We start from the raw sequence: 25,084 nt of genomic DNA, 5'->3' as shown, positions 1-25,084 counted from the left end.
TTTTTTGAGACACAGTCTCACTCTGTCACCCAGGCTGGAGTGCAGTGGTGCGATCTTGGCTCACTGCAACCTTCACCACCCTAGTTCAAGCAATTCCCCTGCCTAAGCCTCCCAAGTAGCTGGGCATATAGGCACATGCCACCACACCCAGCTAATTTTTTTGTACTTTTAGTAGAGACAGGGTTTCACCACGTTGGCCAACTGGTCTCTAACTCCTGACGTCAGGCAATCTGCCTGCCTCAGCCTCCCAAAGTGCTGGGATTACAGGCGTGAGCCACCGCATCCGGCCATATGTGAACATCTTTACACAGTATGAAGCATTATGACATTACTGTTTTAAAGATGCAGGTAAATCTGACTGTTGTCTTCTTGTTGACTTTTAAGTGTTATGCCTCAAATAGAAAACTATACACAATCATATAAAATACCATATTTTCTCCATGCACAGGCAGGCTGAATGATAGAGAATGAAACTTCAATTTAATGAGCATGCTGTTTTAGACTCTTGGAGAAGCTGACATTTCATTGAAAAATTAATTTAATTTAATTTAATTTATTACAATTTTTAAAACCCTCAGGATTATGCAATCCTAAGAGATAACACTGTAGTGAAAGTTTTTGTTTTGTTTTATACAAAATTTCCAAGCATTCGAAATCTATTTATTAAAACAAATAACTAAAATCATGGTAAGTGTGGTAAGATGTAACAGTACTAAACAAATGTAAAAATATATAGTACTTTTTAAATTTAAGCAGTGCTTTAGTAAACATGATTTTTAATTTTGTATATTGAAAAAACAGCCATGTTGCTTATTTTTTCTTCTGAAGTTTTAAAAACAACTCTTTTTTTCCAACAGCAAATAGCCACATCGCCTATTTTGGGGAGAAAAGGTTTATTATTCCATTTTTTTTGATGTACTCTTTCATGTTTGGAGTTGTATTTTTGGCATTTCACAGCCTGTAAATCAAAATCCTTAAGGGAATACTGCCATCCCAGCCTAGGGAAGTGATGTGGAGTACCCTGAAGTTCACTGAAGGGGTATATTCTCCTAAGCTCGGCGTTGGCAGTTTGCTGTGTCATCAATCTTGTTCAGCTGAATAGCACGACAATTTGTCTGGTCAACACTACGCAAAGGATAGCAAAAGGTTATTGTTAGGTTATGAAGTTTTTCTGACAAGTACAATACGCCAAGGTTTATAAAAGTGTAAAACAAACCTTAAACTCAAGAATTGCTTTGTAAAGGAGTCTTTTACCTCTGTTTCATAGAGAAATTTTGAAATCTCATCTTCTCAGGGATGCAGTTTGAAACAGCAGATGCATGCTTTTCTCTTTCATAAAGTCCTGTAACACAATTCTCTTGGAGTAGGGGTTACAAGAGAGATGAATGTCAATATCCGTTTCACGGGCACAAGAAGATGGTCCCAATTTTCTTAGTGGTAAAGACAACACAATTCAACCAATTGGAATTTGATGTATTTGGCACATCTTGCTAACCAGTGGAATTGATTTTTACAATGGTGCATAAGTCACTTTTTGCTGATAAATGGAACCATGTTGAAAAACTGGCAATCCATACATTTATTAGTTTCAAAAATCTCTTTCTATTGTTCATAAAATAAAGTGACAATTATGAAATAAATTTATATCGAAAAGTTGATAAAGCCTTAGTACTTTTATCCTACATTTTAATCTATGAATATTTCTAAAATTCTCCTAAAATATTTACCTTTTTCAGAAGGTAGAACAAAGACAGAAATGCAAACTTGTCAGGTTTGTAAAAATATGTTGGGATATCAAATACTCATGCCTGTAATTGAGAAAGCCCAACATATGTACAATGTTTATATAAATTTACTATCTTTAATCACAATATTTAGTTATTCTTGCTTTCACAGTTTGGTCTGGCTTTTTTTGGGGGAATCTATTCAAAGACGTTCATTTATTTTAATGCCTACTAATGTCTTTTATTTTAAAAGACATGATTAAAAGAATAACCAAGCTTGCCATTTCATTACGAGGTTTACATTGATTTTTGTATTACATTTTATTGCCATCTCAATTCATGAAGATAAAAACAAATAGACAAAGACAATCTAATGTAGTTACTTTTTGTGTTCAAGGTCAATTATCTGAAAAATCTAAATATTCCACCCCTAACCCAAACAAACCCAAAATGAGACTCCTTAAACACAAATGCTGATGCACAAGTTAAAATGTACATATTATATAACACTGTATACCTGATATGTGTTATTAGCAATATGTAATAAATGTACATTATATAATACATATAAAACAACATGGAAAAATAAATTATGTTCATGTTTTGAGCTTTTAATAAGACTAAACTTTTAGATATTTTTATTTATTTTTATAGATTTAAGGGATTCAAGTGAAGTTACGTGGATATATTGCCCAGTGGTCAAGTCTGGGCTTTTATTTTAACTGTCACTCAGTATCCATTTTACTCGATAGCAATTTGTCGTACCTCATCCTGCTCCTGAATTCCCTAGATTGTTTTTTAATTCCACATAGAGAATAGAAGAAGAAAGAAGTTTCAGATTTTTTTGAAATATTCAATTATTTTTATCTGTGAACATGGCATGTTTATAAGGTCAAAATTTTACTATAAAATGAAAAGTAGTTTTTCCCACTGTAATCACAACCTAAATTATCATCAACACAGGGGAATTTTGCATTAGAAAACGCACAGACCTCGTATGCAGAAACAGGACTGAGCTCTATTTTTACTGTTCCACCTTGAATCTTATACAAACACTTAGCCTTCTTGCATGAAAAATAAATTTTGAAAACTACGTTCTAGTGTTCTTTTACTTTTTAATTTTCTTTTTTGACGTAAAATGCTTAGGTCCTATCTCATGGCCATATTCTGTCAACACAGAGCTGAACAACTCTTCAGGGTTTGTTTGTTTGTTTGTTTTGAGGCAGAGTCTTGCTCTGTCAGTAGACTGGAGTGCAGTGGCGCAATCTCGGCTCACTGCAAGCTTCATCTCCTCGGTTTGAGCGATTATCCTGTCTCAGCCTCCCAAGTATCTGGGGCTACAGGCACACAGCATAATGCCCAGCTTACTTTTGTATTTTTAGTAGAGATGGGGTTTCACCATGTTGGCCAGGATGGTCTCGATCTCCTGACCTCGTGATCCACCCCCCCTCAGACTCCCAAAGTGCTGGGATTACAGGTGTGAGCCACTGCGTCCAGCCAACTCTTCAGGGTTTAAGATTACTTCCATTCAGTGATGTCCGAGGACCCAAAGAGTTATTGGGAAATCCGTTATATATAAGGCTTCTTGGTTTGGCCCACATACATCCCAAGTCACAATCCAGACGGGCCTAAAGAGGTGCAAAGTCAGTGGTTATGCACTCTCTGTGGATGTTACAAATGATTTATTTTTCTTCAATGTATTTTCCATCTAATTTCTCATCGCAGAGAAACTGAATCTGCATAGGTTTCGGATACTGAATCTATCATAGACAATAATATAGGTATTTAATTCTTTTATCCCAAGTTAAACGACTGATACAGTTAATATATATTAAAGTAATATGTTTTCTAAGGGATTTACATGAATAATAAGTATGGCTTTGCCATTTTAATTCCCAAGGAACTCTAGCCTTCAGAATACTTGACTGTAGAAATTGTACATAAAATCTATAGGAAATTAACAACCTTAATGATGCAAAAAAAAAAACCCAAACTATTGTATTAAAAGTACTTAAGAATTCTTAAGTCATGGTGAGATTCTGATTACAAGGTCATTCATATTTCTACTTCATTTTGAAAACACGCATGTAACGATCATGTATTATCCAAAGAGAAATGAAAGGATTTGCATGTTCATTGGTACTTGTTCTGCAGGTCTCTCTGGTCATTTAAAATCTATTTTAAAGGCAGATATATTTTTTATCTGTTAATTTTGAATGTTTCTTCATTCCTTGACTTTACAAGGGTATTTAGACATTTTATTTAGCTATTTTATACCGGAAGTCCAAAACAGTGATTTGCAAATCTATACACATTATTTTCAAGTAGTCAATAGTGAGCTAAATCAGTTTAAAAACTATATTGTGTATAAGTTCCATCCCGAACTGGTAAACAATAAAAAATTAAAAACACTCAAAATTAAATGCAAGAGACAAGGCATATGATAATCATGCACACAGAAGAACTTAGATATTATGGTAACAGGGCATTCAAAATGAATGAACCATATTTACAGCAGTATATCTGTCTATATGTGTATAATTGCCACTATTATTATCATTATTATACTTTATCCACTACTGAAAAAGGGAGCCTAATAAACTTATAGCCAGTTATCATAAGCTGTCTTAATATGAATTGCTACAATTTAAAGAATGCTTTAGTATTTGTGGAAAGGTTTATGTGTAAGACAATTTCTGATTACGTAAAGAAAAATTCAGCCCAACATCAATGGTCATTTCAAAAACTAGGACCTTCAAAAGGATTTTCAAGCTAGGATAAATTAATTGGTTTTATAGGCGGTAATAGCTCTGCAATGTAAATGGTAGGATTTCCCAGACATCCACCAAATCTCAGAAATTCCATAGGCATATCGATAATCTTGAAAGTATTGAAATAACTGAGTTTATCAATACTATTATTTCTTTCTCACGGTATTTTCATCTTTAGTCATCTTTTAAACATTTTCTTCTTTTCCTTGTTGCCCTTCATTTTTTTCTTCCTTTTTATCTGTTTGCAATAAATACTGTGTATTAGAAGGATATTTACTGAGGCACAATGCCAGTAGTACTGTCTCAAATATAAGTAGCTTATGCTTTGATGTACCGGCCTCTCTCCTCTATTCTGGATATACCTCTCCAGAATATAAAATATATGAAACATATCACAATCTTATGTTTTGTCAAGGAATATTAAGTAAACATCCCATTACTAAGCACAATTTCACTGGCCCAGTACCAACATAAGCAAATTTCCCTTATTCAGCAGAAAAAAATTCTGGTTCAAAATGCAATGAAACGTTCTACTAGACTTGAATGCCTTCAAGGGGCAATACCTGCAAAATAAAATTCATTTGAGAACTTTGTTGGTAGGCATAGTAAGGTAAGGTATTGCAGCCCCACCCACTAACCCCCACAATGGAAAAAGAAAAGAGCAATGAAACAAAAGAAAGAATTACTTTCAGAGAAAAATATAAGAAATATCAGATCAGATCACAAGTTAGGTTTTGCAATTAGCAAAATTTGAAAATGATACTCTCATCTTAGTTTCCTCAAGTTTTAGATGACTGTGAGTGTAAATTTGATGTGAGGATAGATTTTTAAAGAACTGTTCTGAAGTTGACAACTACTGATTCTAAAGTTTTTTTTTTTATGTACATGTTTTCTAATAGTCTCAATAATGAGAAAAACACTAAGAAATATGTTTAAGAGCTAATGACCCTATTTCTGTTATCCTCATATTAGCAAAATGTAAACATCATTTCCTGATTCATCGTCTGTAAAACAAGCAACTAAATGATCTCCAATGTGTTTTCAACCATAACAATACACATATATATGAAAATACATTGAATCCTTTCTGCCAATTTTTCATGGGAATATGTACTTCTGTAAAAATACTAAGTAAAATTAATTTAATTAATAATCATAGATTCATTTGTCAAAGTCCAGTTTACCATAGGAAATGATACCATTTGCTATTCTAAAAATATTTTGAATTATCTGGAGTGACAGATATTTCCAAAACTGCTGTGAACTGTTCATTGCACATGCACTCCACCTTTAGGATAGAACTTGCAGGGGATATTTCTTTTTGGTTAAATATGATTGATTTGTTTTAAAATATCACTTCTCCAGATTTATAGCATCACCTCCTCCTCTTCTGAACGTTTCTCAGAAGCGTATTCTTGTGAAGTCCATTTCAGTTGTTACTACAATGAAAACACAGTCACAAGGAGTATCTCAAAGGTGTGAATGTTTAATCTTCAATCTCATTAAAAGTTTCATGCAGTTACCTCCCATGGTACCCTCAATGGAACTGAATTTATCAAGAAACTTTAATACCAGATACATGGTAGAGTGGAATAATCCTCTTTTAATTGGGCAAAAGAAACACAAGAAGAGAAACTCTTGGAGTGGATCATTTAATGTGGCAGAGAAGGTTTCCTTTTCCTACGGATGGTTGCCTGATATTTACATCTCAACTCAATTTTTAGTTATTGTGTAGTTTTCCTTGAGAATCTTTTTGCTGCCAATTCCTCCAATTCATAATGGGATCTAAGATGGAATATAGTACTTGTTGAGGCAAAAGAATGATGGAGAAACAGTTGTGAGAATTTTAACCTCATATTTTCCAAATTAGGTATCCTGTGTTAGTTTTGTTAAAAATCCCAGTGTTAGTAATAACGAGATATATATTAGGTGGTAATTTATTTTGTAAGAAAACTCTTACCAAAGGTGTAGGTCTCCAAGTTACACAATGGCTTCTCTTTAGCTTACAATAAAGGATAATGCATCTAAACTCTAAGAGAGGGTAGAAATGTAGATCTGAGCTGTTTAGAAGTGTGTTTTACAAGATAGCATGTGGTATGTCAAAAGGTTACTGTTTAGGAGGGAAACATATTTCAAAGAAATTTATGGCACAAGTATGCAATTTACAAAATCAGTTTACAATGCTTGAATTTTCCAAATTGTTCACAAATATTATAAGAATAAAGTAGCATATTTTATTCTTTTATAGTTTAACTATTGTTTAATAACTATCAATAGCTCAAATTTTAACTTAATAATAATAAACAATAGTATGTTATATTTTATCGTAATTCATACATTTGTTATAATTAAATAAAAATCTGAATTTAATCATATAGCTGTCTCTTCAGAATTAAAGAATTCTGAAGTATAAGTAAATAACTCCAGTAGCTTGTGTACATTTCTTTGTGGTTGTACCAACATGCACTAAATGACATGAAGATTAGAAAATGGGAAGGGCAGATGTAATCACTTTTGGAAGTTATTTCAAAATTATGAGAAGTGAGTAATAGCTTTTGTTTGATTGCCCTGTGTTTAGCTTGTGTCATTTTAACATATCTCTTTTCCTTGTTTGGGGGGAGTTTAGCACTCTCCACCACCCTAAATAAGGATATAGCATCACATTTCTTTGGAAATTAAATCTTTAGCTAAGTCTTGACAGGATCTTCAATATTGTTTCAGTGGCAACAGAGAAAAAAAATACACTGATGCACAAAACATAAAGATATTTTCCAAATCTTAAATGCCAGTGTGTCTGTAGCTTCTCATTGTTTCTTAAAGGGCAAATTTTATCTGCTACATTAGATGAGTAAGGTGAGTGATTTGCACCTTAATTTCAAATCTCAATTTCATTTTGGATATGTTTATGTAGCCTCAAGAAATTATTACACCTTTATCTTCTAGAAGAATCAGGCTGAATACGTTCATTAAATTTTTTCACCTCAGATTTTAGGAAAATGGTAGGAAATACTTCTAAAATAGCATTGCATTAGCCAATGAGTGGTGTTTTTTATTAGAAATTAGCATTAACTGGTAGCCCAATAATTGAAGAATCACTTTCTGTTGAGTCATAATTTTTACTTGTTTCTATATGTTCTAGTTATATCTCTTCTACAATATTAAATTTTAAATTTTAGAGAAGTTTATCTGGGAGTAAATAAAAGTACAATGTTAAGGTAATTTATAGCTTATTGTTTAATATTTACATTTGTTCTCTGCAAATTATTCATTCTGCTGAATTGTTTGCATCTCTTGATGGAACAAGGACTCAGGCACCCATCTGCAAAACCTTGGTGCAATCCTTTACTTCTCCCTCTCCTTCACATCAAATAATTTGGCAATAGCACCCCGTTAATTTTTTGCCCATTTCTTCGGCACTCATTTTTTCAATTTATTTTCCCTAATACCACTCTGGGTAAGAATCACATTCAATCTCCATCTGCAGTCACCAGTTGGAGACAAACATACCCCTAAAAATAAAGAGTATGTGTATACCCCAAATCATTTAATAACACAAACATTACCCTGAACCAAAAGCAGACAATAATCTTACCAAAAAAACCCTTTATTAGCACAAATATAAAAATTTAACCAATTTTTGAACCAACCAAGACACCTTCCAATAGGTAAACAAATAAATAGTGATACAGCTATACAATGGAATATTATTCAGTGCTAAAAAGAAATAAATTATCAAGCCATAAAAAGACATAAAGGAATCACAAATGAATATTACCAAGTGAAATAAGCCAATCTGTGTTTCAACTATATAGCTTTTGGGAAAAGGCAAAACTATGGATACAGTAAAAACATCAGTAGTCGCCACTAGTTGAGGAACAAACAGTAGCAAAGGATAAACAGGTAGAGCACAGAAAATTTCTAGGGCAGTGAAAAGACTTTGCATGATATGACAATGACCAGTACACATCATTGTATCTCTGCCCACACCCATAGAATGTACAACACTGAGAATGAACCCTAAACTATGGACTTCGGGTGATAATTATAAGAAGTGTCATGATCATTTGGGTGTCAATGTAGGATTATCAGTTGTAACAATTGTACCACTGCTGAGGGACATTAATAATGGGAGAGGCTGTGTATATGTAAGGGGAGAGGTAGATGGGCAATCTCTGTACCTTTCTCTCAATTTTGCTGTGAACCTAAAACTGCTCTAAAAAATAAAATCTTTTAAAAATTCTAAAAATGGCCGGGCGCAGAGGCTCATGCCTGTAATCCCAGCACTTTTGGAGGCCGAGGTGGGTGGATCATGAGGTCAAGAGATCAAGACCATCCTGGCCAACATGGTGAAACCCCATCTCTAGTAAAAATACAAAAATTAGCTGGGCATGGTGACAGGCGCCTGTAGTCCCAGCTACTCTGGAGGCTGAGGCAGGAGACTCACTTGAACCCGGGAGGTGGAGGTTGCAGTGAGCTGAAATGGTGCCATTGCACTCCAGCCTGGGCAACAGAGTGACAGTCCGTCTCAAATAAAAAAAAAAAAAAAGAGGGCAATGCAGTAGAGAGTGACTAGAAAAAGTAAAATACTTTGCATAAACTGACCAAGAAGCCTTTCTGAGAATGTGACACATAGCCTCAGGCTTGAGAAGAAGCTACTTAAGCAAAAAACCTCAGAAACGGCATCCCAGATGGAAAGCATAGCAAGTACCAAGGTCTTGTGTTGGGAGCAAGTAGGGCATATTTATATAAATTTCTATTTATATAAGTGTAAGGATTCTCATTCCTTGTTTTTGAATGACAACCAACATAAAAATGAACCCTAGCATCAGGAAGGTTTTAAAACACTGCTGAACAATAATGTGACTGGAAAAAGAAGGGAAAACTTCCTTTTTTTCCCCATTCACTAGCTCGTAAGCTTCTGTTTAGAGTTGAGGTGAATTAGAAGGTCAAAAAATTTCAGCATGAAGTCCTGAGACTGAATTAATTAGGGTGATAAAATGATTTTAGTAAATTTGGTTTTATTTTCTCATTATCATATTTGTGACCAAGTTACTAATCCAATCAATAAACTAATACTTCTAATGATTATTTGAATAACAAATATAATCCATATGTGGCCTGGATATTCTAATTGTTTTAATGATGTGCTCTGTCCAAAAATACCTGAATTTTGATTGGGAGATAATTTGGTTATCAACAACTGGATAAGCAAGTCACAGATATTTCCCCAACTCTATTTTATCTTTGATATTAAATATTTAAAATATTTTGGTATTCTTTATTATACTTATTTTAATAGTTAAATGTAAACATATTGCAAACTTAAAGTTATAAAACTTGTAGAGATAACAACCAAGTATCATTTCTCAGAAAATAGTGCTATTACCATTATTCCAGATTTCCTTTCTTTTGAAGAAAAAATAATTATAGATAAAGCCAAACCCTATTCCCATAAACCCTATGTGTATGGGCCAGTTTCCTGGCCACTTACCTCAGGAGTCACCATTATCCTAAAGTTGTATTTAGCATTTTGAGGATGTTTTTATATTTTAGCCCATATTTTGAACCCAAAAGCAATGATGTAGTATTGTTTCTGTTCTTTATTTCATTGTCTTTACCTTTTTCTGTATAGTCTTCAGTCTTTTCACTTGTAATATCTGCACAATATTGTACATGACCCAACATGTACGACTAAACTTTTATACAAAGTTTTCTGTAAAGAACAATGCCTCAAAGAGCCACATTCTTTAGAGATAAGAGCATTGCTTTAATTTCATGGCAGCTTTTCTAATTTAGCTTATTTTATTCAATAAACGTTCCAAGTGAATGGAAGGAAGAACTTAGTGTAGAGTCCAATTTGAAAGTGTGTATTGGGAGAGGGGTTTATACATTGTAATACAAGGTAGACGAGATAAACAAAAAGAAAGGGACAAGGCTGCTATGTTATTAGGGTCACAATATAGCCCTAGAAATAAACTCATCATTTATTTTCTTAAGTCTCAAACCCTGGCACGAAACTAGAACAAACTATAACAACAGAAAAGAATAGAAAAAAATCTTGCCAAAATAGCATCTAACATCTGCATTTCATTTCTTCTTTCCTTAGTAATGAACTACCTAATATATACAGAGACCTATATAATGGTGAAATATGGGAATGTTCATCATTAGTGAGCAATCCTTCTTTAATTTATAGTTGGGTTAAAAATTAATTAGTCCATAATCATTGGATGACTTTCATTTAATTAAAATCAACTAATGGCCTGGTGGCTTTGCTACAGTACACTGTGAGTCTGAATTCGTAATTAGTTTGAGACTGGAAACAAGTAGATAGTATTAATACATTAGCAACTTTATTTGGGGGAGAGCTAGCAGTGATTATCTGAGTCATACAATAAAGGCCACAATAGGTATGTTTCTAATGTATTATGACATATGGATGGTGTTAGAGGATTGTTTTTGGTGGTGAGATTTTTCCTTCTATTTCTGTGGCATCTTTTTAATAATGCCTCAAAACACACCACATGAGTGCATACAACAAAAGACCAAATAATCAGAGGAAGTCTAAAATAACCTGAAAGCATCTAGTATGAATTCAGATGTTTAGTTAGATATAGCATTGCTTCTTTTTTCTTTAATGAACTAAAAAACTGGTCTAAAATACTACAATCTACTCTCAGAATCCACAGTGGTTTGCTTCCAGGATCCCATAGAGATACCAATACACTCAACGCTCAAGTCACTGATATAAAATGGCAAAGTATTTGCATATAAACCACATACGTCCTTCCCTACATGTTAAATAATCTCTGGCTTATTGGTGATACCTAATACAATGTAAATAGTAGGTAAACATTTATTATAGTGAATTTTTTATTTGTATTATTTTTTATTGTTGTTTTTTTTTTCCCAAAATATATTTATCAGTGGTTGGTTGAATCTTTGGATGAGGAGCCCATGGATATGGAGGGCTGGCTGTATTTACATGTTACTAGAGGAGCTTCTCAATATAAATTTAGCCCATTTTCTAAGGGCCGATGTTGGTATAACCTACTGTAAAAAAATAAATTTATTTGGACAGTGTCAGAATTTTTAATAGTATTCCATATTTGACTATTAATATTGGCATATTTTCTTGGCCCAGTCAGAAAACTTCTGCTGAGCATCTTCAATATTATCCTTTTTCTCACTTGCCAGGCTTAAGTCTATATACCTACTTTTTCTTATTGTTGCTTTTAAAGAAAGAAAAGTATGAAAAATTTATTATTATATTTGTTCACTGGGCATGCTGTGGAAAAGAAAACAAAATTGGATATTTTAAACTTACATTTCATCAAAGAATATTTTCTCATATTCTCTGGAGACTTTGAATTTCACCAACCACCTTAATGGTAGTCCTTTGAAAGTAACCTTCTCTAGATGGATATAATTACTTTGGGTTTGTGTCAAGTCTTATTCACATAAAAGAAGTTGAGATGCTAAGGTATGAGTGATAAAACAACCTTGTATAAATTAATAAATGCACTGAAATTTGCATCCCAAATATGTTTTATTGAGATTATTAGGTAATTCTAAAGTGTAGCATTTTTCTGGTATCAAGATCAATAGGTCTCAAATGACACTGCATCACAATCACTGGGGATGGTGGGAGAGAGTGGAAGCAGGGATAGTGGAGCTCTACATTTTCAAAGTTTTCTTCATGTGCTTCAGATACAGGGTCGCCAGAGAAATTTATAATGATGCATGAGTCAAGCCAAATTAGAGTTGATGTTCCAGCTTGGCCTTTCTGAAGCTATTCTCTGTCGATGTAGTTTTGTTACTTGATCTATCATAGCCTTATTTATAATACGAGTTTTTCATCAGTAATCATCCTATTTTTTACATTTTTTATTAAAAATACATATCTCTAATTTGAAAATGTCATCAATAAAAATAGTTCCACCTTAAAGTTGCCTTGCATGAATCTTTTGTAGTTATTTACTTATATTTAGCAAAATATAAATTTATGTTAAACTCTGTGAGGATTGCCTTTATGTTATTAAATAGGCTCTTTTTAAAGATTCAGGAAATACAGATGGTCCCCAACCTACGATGGTTGGATTTAGGATTTTTTGACTTTATGACAGTGCAAAAGGGAAACACATTAAGTAAAAATCGTTCTTTGATACCCAAATATTTTATTTTTCCCCTTCAGTACAGCATTTAATAAATTACATGAAATAGTCATCACTTTATTATAAAATAGGCTTTGCCTTTGACGATTTTGCCCAAACGTAGGCAAATGTAAGTGTTCTGGGCATGTTTATAGTAAGTTAGAGTAAGCTACAATGTTCTGTAGGGTAGGTGTATTAAATGCATTTTCAACTTAGATGCTTTTAACTTAAAATGGGTTTATTGGGGAATACCCTCATTATAAGTTGAAGTAAAGCTGTGTTATAATATTTAATGAATTTCTAATATCCTTCACCTTTTTATTTAATAAAATTATAAGTGTCTAAACTACTGTATTCTCAGGAAATTATGGGAAATCTATTTTTATATTACATAAATTATTTAGAATATTAGTCTTGATATTGCTTTTAACGTTTTAAGCCAAATCAATTGTATCTAATTAACATAAACCCTTTAAATGAGAGACCTCACAAATGACATTCCCCCAATAAGATTTTATAAGATATGTTACTTCCTCATTTTTTAATAAACAAAGATTCTCACGAGAGCCATTTTTTTAAACTTAAGTTATAATAAGTAGAAAAAATGGAAAAATTTATTCAAAAATTTTAAAAAATATATCAATAAGTTTCCCTAACACTCTGATGAAAGCTGGGCAGTCATAAACCTGCAAGAAGCGAGAAAGCATCGTAGGGGTTGCTGGGTCAATAAACTGTTATTTTAACAGTTCAGGAAAATTAATCACAAAGACCAAAAAATACACAACTGTTGCATGAGAAAATTACTCCCAGTGATAAAGTTAATGTATATCAAACTTAATTATATAAACATATAAGAATAATATTTCTATTATATGTGGTCCTGTACTTTGTAGGGAATTTCATATCTTGTAAACATATTTTCAAAGGCACTATCTCAATTGTTTCACACAGCAGCCCAATGCAGTAAGCTGAGCATGTTCAGTGTCTTCATTTTATAGAAGTTCTGTTGAAAACTGAGAATCGGTGTTTAATTGGTAAGGTCACATATCTGTAAACCTTCTGTGAAGCAAAAGAAGCAAGGCCTTCAGCTAAGCACCATGTCACCTATAGGTATCTGAAAAGTCCAACAACAAAACTTATAATTTAAAAAAAACTCAGTCAAATACATTATCTGTAAACACACAAAATCATACAGCAATTTTAAAATGAGATAAAGTGTACTTCTAATCATAATAACAGAAATTGGTGTTGTTGACACACATCATTCCACAAAGAAGCTAACACTTGGCTTCCAAAGCAGCCCCTGATTAAGAGCAAGAAACAAGAACCAAGATAAATCGCAATGACGAGCCATTTTATTTGCCAATTTTTCTTGATAAAGTCAATTCATCTTTTGCTCTTCAGTTTGTCTGCGTATAAAACAGGGAAAATGTCATCAGGCTTTTATGCTGCATCCTAAATCAAATAGCTAACTTTCAACCATGGTGTTTTCCATTTACAGAGCCCAGAGATGATTTGTCACTGCCATTTGATGTGCAATGTGTTTGCTAAGACTTTAGAGAAAATTTTAACTGATAGCAGATTGTTTTTGTTTTCATAATAACACATTAAAGATATGCTTAAATTGTAAGTATATCATTCTATTAAGAGATAATTGTTCTGGAGTATAAAATATAACAAATTACAATACAACATAAGAAGCAACACAAATAAATCATATGCATTCTTAAAACATGCTTTTAGTTCATTGTAAATATTTATTGATCATATATATCTGTGTGCTGAACACTAAACTTACTGTTAAGTAGCAGTTGTGCCCCCGAGCACCATGGTGTCAAATTGTGAAGAAAAATGAGTGTCTAGACAACATTTATTCAATGCTTATTTGGGGCTAGCTCCATGCTAGTTGTGGCAGTTATGGGGAAACTATAAGGTTGGTACATTTATATCTAAAGATATTTAGGAATAGAATGTCTAGGTCTTGTTGAAAAAGGAACATTTAGTGTCTTGTTTAGTGTATGGCCTCAAGACAGTGCCTGGTACTCAGATTAACCAATATGATTTAAATGTTTGAAAGGCATCTTTGAACGGCCAAAGTGACTTTTCAGCTAAGGGGGATATTAAACAATTGATTACAATTTCTGAAGGTTGATTGCTTACTAGCAAAATGTGATGTTTGTAAATACCCAATGTGACTCAAGCAAATTTTTTTTCTACTCTGTGGACCAGAGTGGAATGTTGATTCTTTGGGATTCCTATGATACAAGATTAATGGTAAATAAATGGAAATGTGCATAATTAATGCATACGCAGTGAAGACCTACAGTTTCCCAAAACTGTTAATTCTTGAAATGCAGAGTTTATGAGAGTCGTAAAATCATTTATAATAAATTTATTTAATTTAATAAATAAGCATAGTACAGTGGCTTATAGTTTTATTTTTATTAGTGTTAAGTTACTGGGAATAATATTTTTCTGTGGTAATTGTATGGATATTTTATAAAATACTTCTCCATGAAATTTATAACCTGATTCAATGATATCCTAGTGAAAAAATTCATAAATAAAAAAATCATAAAAAACTAATATTAATTTGTTGAAAAATGGTCCAAAACATTGATAGTCAAAAAGCATTTGATCAAAGACATAATTATTTTTATTTCTATAAGAAGCATATTGGTGTACTTCGGCCTGGGTGACAGAGCAGGACTCTGTCTCAAAAAAAAAAAAAAAGAAAGAAAAAAAGATGCATATTGGACCAAATGCAATGTACATTATATTACATAAATATAAATTTAGAATGAGGTTTAAATGAAGAATAATTTACAACAATAAATTCAGAACATTTATTGCTTGTGCATTTCCTTTTGGAATGTTCTTAGCTGTTATGTTACAGCTTGAAAAGGACTGACCTAAGCATTCGGTCCTAAATTTAATTTATTTAGAATAATTTTTGATGTGTAGATGTGTATAACATTTCCTTTTGTATTCTAATTGTTTAAGGTAATAGAAGAGCGGTGCTAAACTTCTTTCTCTCTTTTGACAGTTGTTCCCAAGTCAGTAAAGGCTCATTTGGTTAATCTAGAAAAAAGTCAGTGCCCTCTCCATTAGCTTATAAGACAGTTCAGTAGAGAAATTTTCTCATGCTGGTTATTATGCATAATAAAATACCTTGATGAAGCAATCTGTTAGCATCATCTATGAAGGTGAATACTGTACTATTGCTTTGAGTGTTTTCTAAAGCAGCACTCAGGATGCTGCTGTATTTGTTTTGGGTAGCAATTAAAGAGAACTGATTCCAGCACTTTGGGAGGTCGAGGTGAGTGGATCACTTGAGGTCAGATGTTCAAGACCATCTGGGCCAACATGGTGAAACCCCATGTCTACTAAAAATATAAGTAGCCAGGCATGGTGGCACATGCCTATAGTCCCAGTTACTCAGGAGTCTGAGGCAGGAGAATCATTGAACCTGGGAAACAGAGGTAGCAGCGAGCCAAGATTCTGCCACTGCACTCCAGCCTGAGTAACACAGCAAGACTGTCTCAAAAATAAATAAATAAATAAATAAATAAATAAATAAATAAATAATAATAATAATTCTGGGCTTAAAGGTTAGTTTACTTTTTTCAAGTTGTGTGATTTTAGGGAATTTACCGAGCCCCTCCAGGCCTGTTTTTTCAAATGTCTAATATGGAAAATAACAATGCCTTCACCATTGGGTCATTGTGAGCATTAAGTCAGTGAATCAGTGAACATTCAGTAATGCACTTGGGACAGTGTGTGACATGCAATGAGCGCCATGGAAGTGTTGATAATTGCTGTTGATTCTTGACCACTTCAAGGGCTAAGTCAGGACATGATCTCTAAGATGCTTTTCTGGAGTTCATATTAAACTAAAAGGAAAGAATAAATGGCACATTCACTTTTAACGGTAGACTTTGTTTAACAGCCAGATGATTACTTATTAAAGCAATGCTATGGTTAATTTTTCACTTTGTAAGATGGATGTGGATAAGTCATTCCAGTATTTTAACTGCATGCTAATATTTTTACCTATAGTCTTATTATTTGGCTTTAAATACAACCTTATATATATATTCTTTTTAACAACTTTAGTAATACAGGCAAATAATCCCACTATTGCCACTAGTAAAGTGTGCTAATATTTGGCAAACATTTACCCAAATATTTTACTGCATTACATCAAACAAGTTCATTTAAGAAAGGCTACCATTAAATCTAATTATTTATAAATCTAAAATTAAAATAAATGAGCAGTCACCGCCACGACGTGTATATGGCAGATGGAATTGTTACTTTAATGCTTAATTTGGTCAATATGTATTCAGTAAATATTTTGTAATTTTAAGTTGAAAGGCATTGTACTTTGTGGATTTTAATAAAATTAATTATATTCATTCATTTTTATTGTGTTTATATGTATTTATTTTTATTATTTATTTCTAAATAATTTTGTGGAGTTCTTAATATTTTTCTGAAATTTACTAGTTTTTTATTTAAGGATTCATTATAGGACTACTTTCATCCTACCTGAGAAATGGTATTGAGGGAGATATGTAGGTAAATCTTTTCTAAAATTTTCAGAAGTAATTCTCTTTCATAGAGTGTATAAAACTTAATGAGAAACAAAATAATAAATTCAAACTGATAATATATGGTATAGTTCTCAGAATTATTTGCGTGTAGAAAATAGCCAAATAATTGCTTTCCTAAGTATTGAATCTCTGACAAATATAAACTAGCTTTCTATTTTGAAGCATCTTTTTTTTTTTCTCGCATCATGTTACCAGGACAAAATATTCTTTAGGAAAAATATCATTTGTGTCAATCATATAAAAAGCAGGTTTTTTAGAAAATTGTTGTTTTCTTTCAGAGCCGTTTATTATATATTTTTAAATAGTATGATGAATAATATTTTGGTTGCCTTCACTTATATAGAATTGGGCACAGGTAGTTGAATGTAATTCTCTGTTTGATGCAAGTTTAAGTAGAATACTATATTTTTATTTGCATTAAAAAGGACAATTTAATTTCAAATATAACATTATAATATTTTTTAAACTATTGCCTTCTACTAAATTATGTATGCTTGCCTACACGGGGCTCACATTTTTGTCATGCATGTTCATAATATTTTTCAATTTCAAAGTTAGTGTGAAAAATGTTATAGCGCAAACTAGTAGATTTGTGTAACTAAACAATTATTATTTAAAGATACCAATCTTATCTTTATTTATATTCTTTTTTTTTTGAGACAGATTCTCCCTTTGTCACCAAGGCTGGAGTGCAGTGGCGCAATCTTGGCTCACTGCAACCTCTGCCTCCTGGCTTCAAGCGATTCTCCTTCCTCAGGCTTCTGAGTAGCTGGTATACACACATGCCCTACCATGCTGGGCTAATTTTTGTATTTTTAGTAGAGATGGGGTTTCATCATGTTGGCTAGGCTGGTCCTGAACTCCTGACCTCAGGTGATCTGCCCACCTCGGCCTCCCAAAGTGCTGGAATTACAGGCATGAATCACCACATTCGGCCTATATTCTTTTAAATGTGATTTTTTGGCTCATGATATGAGTTCTAAGAATTTTTTTTTATTATACTTTAACGTTTGGGATACATGTGCAGAATGTGAACGTTTGTTACACAAGTATACACGTGCCATGGTGGTTTGCTGCACCCATCAATCCATCATCTACATTAGGTATTTCTCCTAATGCTATCCCTCCCCCAACCCCCTAGCCCCCGACAAGCCCCAGTGTGTGATGTTCCCCTCCCTGTGTCCATGTGTTCTCATTGCTCAACTCCCACTTATGAATGAGAACATGTTGTGTTTGGTTTTCTGTTCCTATATTGGTTTACTGAACATGATGGTTTCCAGCTTCATCTATGTCCCTGCAAAGGACATAAACTCATTCTTTTTTATAGCTGCGTAGTAATCCATGGTGTATATGTGTCACATTTTCTTTATCCAGTCTAATGGATATCCAGTCACTGATGGGCATTTTGGTTGGTTCCAAGTCTTTGCTATTGTGAACAGTGCTGCAATAAACATACGTGTGCATGTATCTTTATAGTAGAATGATTCATAATCTTTTGTGTATATGCCCAGCAATAGGATTACGGGGTCAAATGGTATTTATGGTTCTAGATCCTTGAGGAATTGCCACACTGTCAAACCAATGAGAATAAAGACACAATGTACAAAAATCTCTGAGACAACTAAAGCAGTGTGTAGAGGGAAATTTATAGCACTAAATGCCCACAAGACAAAGCAGGAAAGATCTAAAATCGACACCCCAACATCACAATTAAAAGAACTAGAGAAGCAAGAGCAAACACATTCAAAGGATAGCACAAGACAAGAAATAACTAAGATCAGAGCAGAACTGAAAGAGGTAGAGACATGCAAAACCCTTCAAAAAATCAATGAATCCAGGAGCTGGTTTTTTGAAAGATTAACAAAATAGATACACTGCTAGCCAGACTAATTAAGAAGAAAAGAGAGAAGAATCAAATAGACACAGTAAAAAATGATAAAGGGGATATCACCACCAATCCCACAGAAATACAAACTACCATCAGAGAATACTATAAACACTTCTACCCAAATAAACTAGAAAATCTTGAAGAACTGGATAAATTCCTGGACACATACACCCTCCCAAAACTAAACCAGGAAGAAGTCAAATTCCTGAATAGACCAATAACAATCCCTGAATAGACCAGTAACAAGTTCTGAAATTGAGGCAATAATTAATAGCTTACCAACCAAAAAAAGCCCAGGACCAGACGGATTCACAGCCGAATTCTACAAGAATCCTGATAATTTACTAGTTCCAACTGGGCCAGCTTAATAGTAATTAGAACTGCAACTGTCATTTAGGGTATATTAGTTGATAATATTGTAAACTGGAGTTTGCCATGTTATATTTTTCAGTCATACAAATAAGGTTGGTACCCTTATAAAAGCTAATGAGACAAACAAATTCACATCACAATTATTTACTTCTCTAAGATTTACTTTCCGTTGCCTTGTAATCTATTCTTCACAGGTGTATTTTGATTTAATTTTTTGAGGTATGTTTGATTTTATACTACGATTCTTTGGCTAGCCTTGGAAACTTGAGTATAGTACTGTAGAATGATATTACAGTAAGGGCAAAATATTTTAATCTCTACCTTAAATAGATACAGCCTGAAGTTCAAAATTATATCAAGTAAGGCTCAATAATAATGTTCCCTGAGAAGGAAATTCAGTTTTTCCCTTCATTATGAGTCCCTTAGCTGTATCCAAAAAGTAAGGACTTTTTTTTTTCATTGTAGTCCAAATAAGTTAACTGTGCTATTTAATCATTTTGAAATTCATCATTTACTGAATAGTAAAGTCAGGTATAATAGCTGTAAAGAAGTTCCTATTTCATTTAAGGGATGCCTTAAAAATAATAACTGTGTGAACACTACTATGATGACTTGTCTATTTGTTTCTTCCTTCTTTTGTGCTTAAAGAGAGTTCTAATACAATTCTAGAATACTACTCAATGTCTACATTCATTTAGGAAAGAAAGATAAATCTCTGACATTTGACTAATAACTAAGACAACTGTGTTATAAAAATTGACCAAGAGAAATTAGTGCCTAGTTCAATAGCTTTTTGATGAATTAAGGTAAGGTTTTGTTAAAAGATCATCTTTATTCTCTCAATAAAGTGGGCCAGAGGTGGAAACTGTATATATCCTGATGACAGCTTTCTTTTTTGATAATGGTGAAAGGGTCTTTAACAATTAAAGGTAATACATAATTTAAAAAGTAATATTGCTTAAGAATCTTAAAAGTTATTGCACACACAGTTTGTCTAAGTAAATGTGGTTTTAGCACACCACATTCTCAGCATACACATCAAGTAGTCTTTATTTATTATTTAAATAAAGCTAATAAAAGAATATTCTTTACCCAGAATTGCTGAAACAAATTAGAAAAAAAAGAGTGGTTAAGTTCCATCACCTACAAGAGTAGAGAGTAGAAACTGCAGTTGACTTCTTTGCTTCTTTGCTTAGACCTAAGATGTCACCCTTAAATAAATGACAGCCATATTATGAAAAAGTAGTTCAGTGTGATAAATGCAATTTTAAAACTGTGATGAAGCAGAGAAGCTAAATTTCATGATAGCTATCTTTCTTCAGGGTTTTGTAACCCCAGTGTGTGGGATGGTGTCAGGCATGTATTGAACAATCTAAATATCTTTATTTAATTAATAATGAGTGAATAAATTTTTAAGTTAATAAAGAGGATGTATATTTATTATATGAATTAATAATTTCAGTGCAACAAAATCTGTCTAAATTGTATAACAAAATGTTTACATAGACTATTCATGATGGAAAATTCAAAATTCATACAGAAAAGAAGAGATTTAGGATATGAATATTTTCATAGCTCAAAACTGACAGTTTCTTCTTTTTTTTGAATTCCTGGGATTTTTATATGGCTCTGATTGTCATGATAGGGATTAATGAATGATATATCCAAGTTATGATTTAATTGGCATGCTGAACAAATATTTATGTTGCTTTTATTGCCTGATTGACACAATTCTAAACACTGGGAATAGAGCTATTAACAAGACAAATTGTGCCTTTGTATTTATGAGATTGACTTTTTAATATTTACATAGGGATGACATCTTAGATTTGTACAAATAAACAAAAAGTTAACTGTGGGTACTTTTATAGATTCTTTAAGAATATGGAACTCAGCTGGGCATGGTGGCTCACACCTGTAATTCCAGCACTTTGGGAGGCCGAGACAGGCGGATCACCAGGTCAGGAGATCAAGACCATCCTGGCTAACACTGAAAACCCGTCTCCACTAAAAATACAAAAGAAATTAGCCGGGCATGGTGGCGGACGCCAGTAGTCTCAGCTACTCGGGAGGCTGAGGCAGGAGAACGGCGTGAACCTGGGAGGCGGAGCTTGCAGTGAGCCGAGATCGCGCCACTGCACTCCAGCCTGGGTGACAGAGTGAGACTCCGTCTCAAAAAAAGAAAAAAAAGAAAGAAAAAAAAAAGAGAATATAGAACTCAACTACTCTATAGCTTTTTAGTTTGTCTCAGCAACTGTGGGTAGAAAATATTCTTTTCTCAGCTTCTATCAAATGAGGACAAAGATCATTTGATATAACTTCTTAGAATTAATGTCACATTTACATAGACAAAATGAACTGGAACCAATCCCTTTCCCTGCAAAAAACAGAAAAGAAAGAAAAAAAAGAAAAATAATAAAAAAATAAAGTGAGAACATATAGAGGACAAAAAAAATTTATTAAAAAAAAACAAAAAAAACCCAGCTTGTCCATTCCTGATTGTGAAAGTGCACTTTTTTTTTTTTTTTTTTTTTTTGTAAACATGGAACATACAGAAACCAAAAGGACTTGGCTGTGCGCGCTGGCTCACGCCTGTAATCCCAGCACTATGGGAGGCCAAGGCGGGTGGATCACCTGAAGTCAATAGTTCAAGACCAGCCTGACATTATGGTGAAATCCCGTCTCTACTAAAAATACAAAAATTAGCCAGGCATAGTGGTGGGCGCCTATAGTTCCAGCTACTAGGGCGGCTGAGACAGGAGAATTGCTTGAACCTAGGAGGCAGAGGTTATAGTGAGCCAAGATGGTGCCACTGCACTCCAGCCTAGGTAACAGAGTGAGACTCAATCTCACAAAAAAAAAAAAAAAAAGGAAACCAAAAGTTAGACATAAACTGTGGATGCAAGCCCTATATAATGCTGGCAAAAAGCCAAATCTTTCTCCACAGACAGCGGTAGCTATTGCTCATAATGATCTTAGAAGCAGGTGCTTATACATGCCTGTTATTAATGCAAAGGACCTCCTGCTTCAAGACAGGTGATAACAATGAAAATGTAAATATTGACTTCAATACTTTCAAATTTCTTCAAAAAAATCCTCTATGCTAACTCAATAAGGGATGATTACACATAGTTCTCTAAGTTTACTTTATCCATTACTTTCAGTATAGGAACTACATCTCTGAAACAACAGTAGCTAAAAATAAAGCAGAGTTTCCTGAAAGCCAGTTGTTGGGTTAGTTTGTTTCCTTACTTTATAAATGCACACTTAGCCTGACTCTCTGAGCATGAGTGCAGAATACAAATACTTAGAGCAACTAAAATGCTTTCCTGCTGTGGAAAGTTTCCAAGCATCTTTGCAGAACTCATCTCACTTGCCTATTGGCAAAAACCATCCTTTCTAGACATACTTTCTACTTGGCTTACACTTAAAAGCTGACTCCACAATAAAAACTATCCAACTGAAAGAATAGGTGTTTCGGAATTGAGGCTTTGAGAATTTAGAACTTAGTTTGTACGGCTGCCAAACTTAAACATGAGAATATTTCACAAGCGAAGAATATTTTTGCTTGAATTTATCAGTCAATAGCCTTGAACTGATCTCAAAAGGGATTTTATATTTCCAATTGATAATAGGTCAGAAATAGATCTTACATGAGTCTAAAAAGATTATGCCCTCATACATTTTATAATAGTACTACATGTAAAATAAAATCATAACTTTATTAAGTTACAGGTAAAAAGAAAACAGAATAAGGAAAAAAAATGACTACTTACTGTGTTGGTTGTCTTTCACAGAAATATAGACGATGAAGTTGCAATGGAGGATGTTTTCAAACAAAGGTGTTATTACACAGCCCCATTGCCAGAACTGCTATACCTATGGCTTCTCACAAGGGAGCCTGTGTTTTCCCATCCTCTAACCTCAGTCTTAGATAGTCACATTTGTATCCCCTGACTCTGTTCCATCTGACCACAGAAGACTGGATTGAGCTAAATACCTGACTCAAAGCAGTCAGTCCATAGAACGATTAATAACATTTGAAAAAGCCATACTTTTGTAGAATGGGGATACTTTTTTCCAAAGGATCTGGGTAACTGAGAAATTGAGAGGCAATGTGGTCATAGTAAATGTTATACCTGAGAAGATCCAGAGGATCAGAGGTAGGTTAGGGAGGACCTAACTTTGAGAAAGTCAAAGCTAAGAATATACCCGAAGTAGACGGCAAAGGTGGTATAATGCAGCAGAAACTATAAGGGAGATGATAGCTATAAAACAGACACTAAAGACCTTCAGATTGGTAGAATGAAGAGACTGTAAGCCTCAACCTCCTAATGCTGAAATTTCTCACAAGAGAATGCAATTTCCTTGAACCTAAATAATGCTTAGATTTCTGAGTCCTGCTATATGCTATTGATCATCATGTTTTCAGTGCAAAGAAAAAGGAGGAAAAGGTATAAGATAGAAAAAATACATTAAAAGATAATAATGGCACATGAATATCATTCTGAGTTGACCACTTGAATCCTTCATCTAAGAAAATCCTTCTGACAAGTACTTTCATTCTTCCATTCAGCTCATATTTTAAGCACTACCTAGTGGCACCCATTTATTAAACATATGCTATGTACCTTATATTTGGGGATGTAACATCCTACCTTTATGGCACAGATTTTTTTTTTTTTTTTTGAGACGGAGTCTTTCTCTGTCCCCCAGGCTGGAGTGCGGTGGCGCGATCTCGGCTCACCGCAACCTCCACCTCCTGGATTCACGCCATTCTCCTGCCTCAGCCTCCCGAGTAGCTGGGACCACAGGCGCCCACCAACACGCCCGGCTAATTTTTTTGTATTTTTTAGTAGAGACGGGGTTTCACCGTGTTAGCCAGGATGGTCTCGATCTCCTGACCTCGTGATCCACCCGCCTCGGCCTCCCAAAGTGCTGGGATTACAGGCTTGAGCCACCGCGCCCGGCCTATGGCACAGATTTTTAAAGAAAGATGTTGCACAATAAATAACAAGTATATGAAATACACAAATTGCATCGTATATATTCTAACTACAATTCTCTAAAAAACCAGCCCCTAATATGAAAAATTACCTACAGAAGGTTTATTGAAGTGTCCCCTTGGGATCACTTCCTTGGGGTTGGGGATAGGAAGGGAGAAGTAGGACTGGGCCGAGAAAGGAGTTGAATTGCACCATAATCTTAGCAAAGGATTCCACAGGAACACTGGGGCTGGACTGTTTCTTGAGCATTGTCTCACCTTGAAGCTAGTATCTAAGCTTTTATTTTCTCCCCCTACCCATGTTGAGCAGAAGACTGGCATGGCTTGACTTACTTTAAAAGCATCACTTTTGTTGTGGTTTTGAGAATGAGGTGGGTGGAGAGGAGATGAAAGTGAAGAGTAGAAACCAAAATATTTGTTTTGACAATCAGAGTTAAGGAGAGTTGATGTTGACATCCAGGTGAGAGATGGTGGTGATTTCAACTACATCTGTACCTTTGGATTTACAAGTGGTCAGATTCTGTGTATATTTTGAAGGAAGGACTGATAAGATTC

General features: G+C 33.9%; 1 long non-coding RNA gene across 1 annotated transcript in view; it reads right to left on the bottom strand.

Moving 5' to 3' along the window:
- Positions 1-4,705: 4,705 nt before the first annotated feature.
- Positions 4,706-25,084, bottom strand: part of LOC131381677 (uncharacterized) — a 28,921-nt gene continuing 8,542 nt past the window's right edge. Inside the window, exons 2-3 of the long non-coding RNA XR_009210559.1 lie at positions 5,875-5,934; positions 4,706-4,733 (exon numbers count right to left, since the gene is read on the bottom strand). This is a non-coding gene — a long non-coding RNA (uncharacterized LOC131381677). The remainder of the gene's footprint in view (positions 4,734-5,874; positions 5,935-25,084) is intronic.

Source organism: Hylobates moloch, unplaced genomic scaffold (assembly GCF_009828535.3).
Source record: "Hylobates moloch isolate HMO894 unplaced genomic scaffold, HMol_V3 SCAFFOLD_17, whole genome shotgun sequence".
NCBI classification, from domain to species: domain Eukaryota; kingdom Metazoa; phylum Chordata; class Mammalia; order Primates; family Hylobatidae; genus Hylobates; species Hylobates moloch.
Note: the sequence above shows the minus strand (reverse complement) of the source record. Positions and strands in the feature narration are given on the sequence as shown.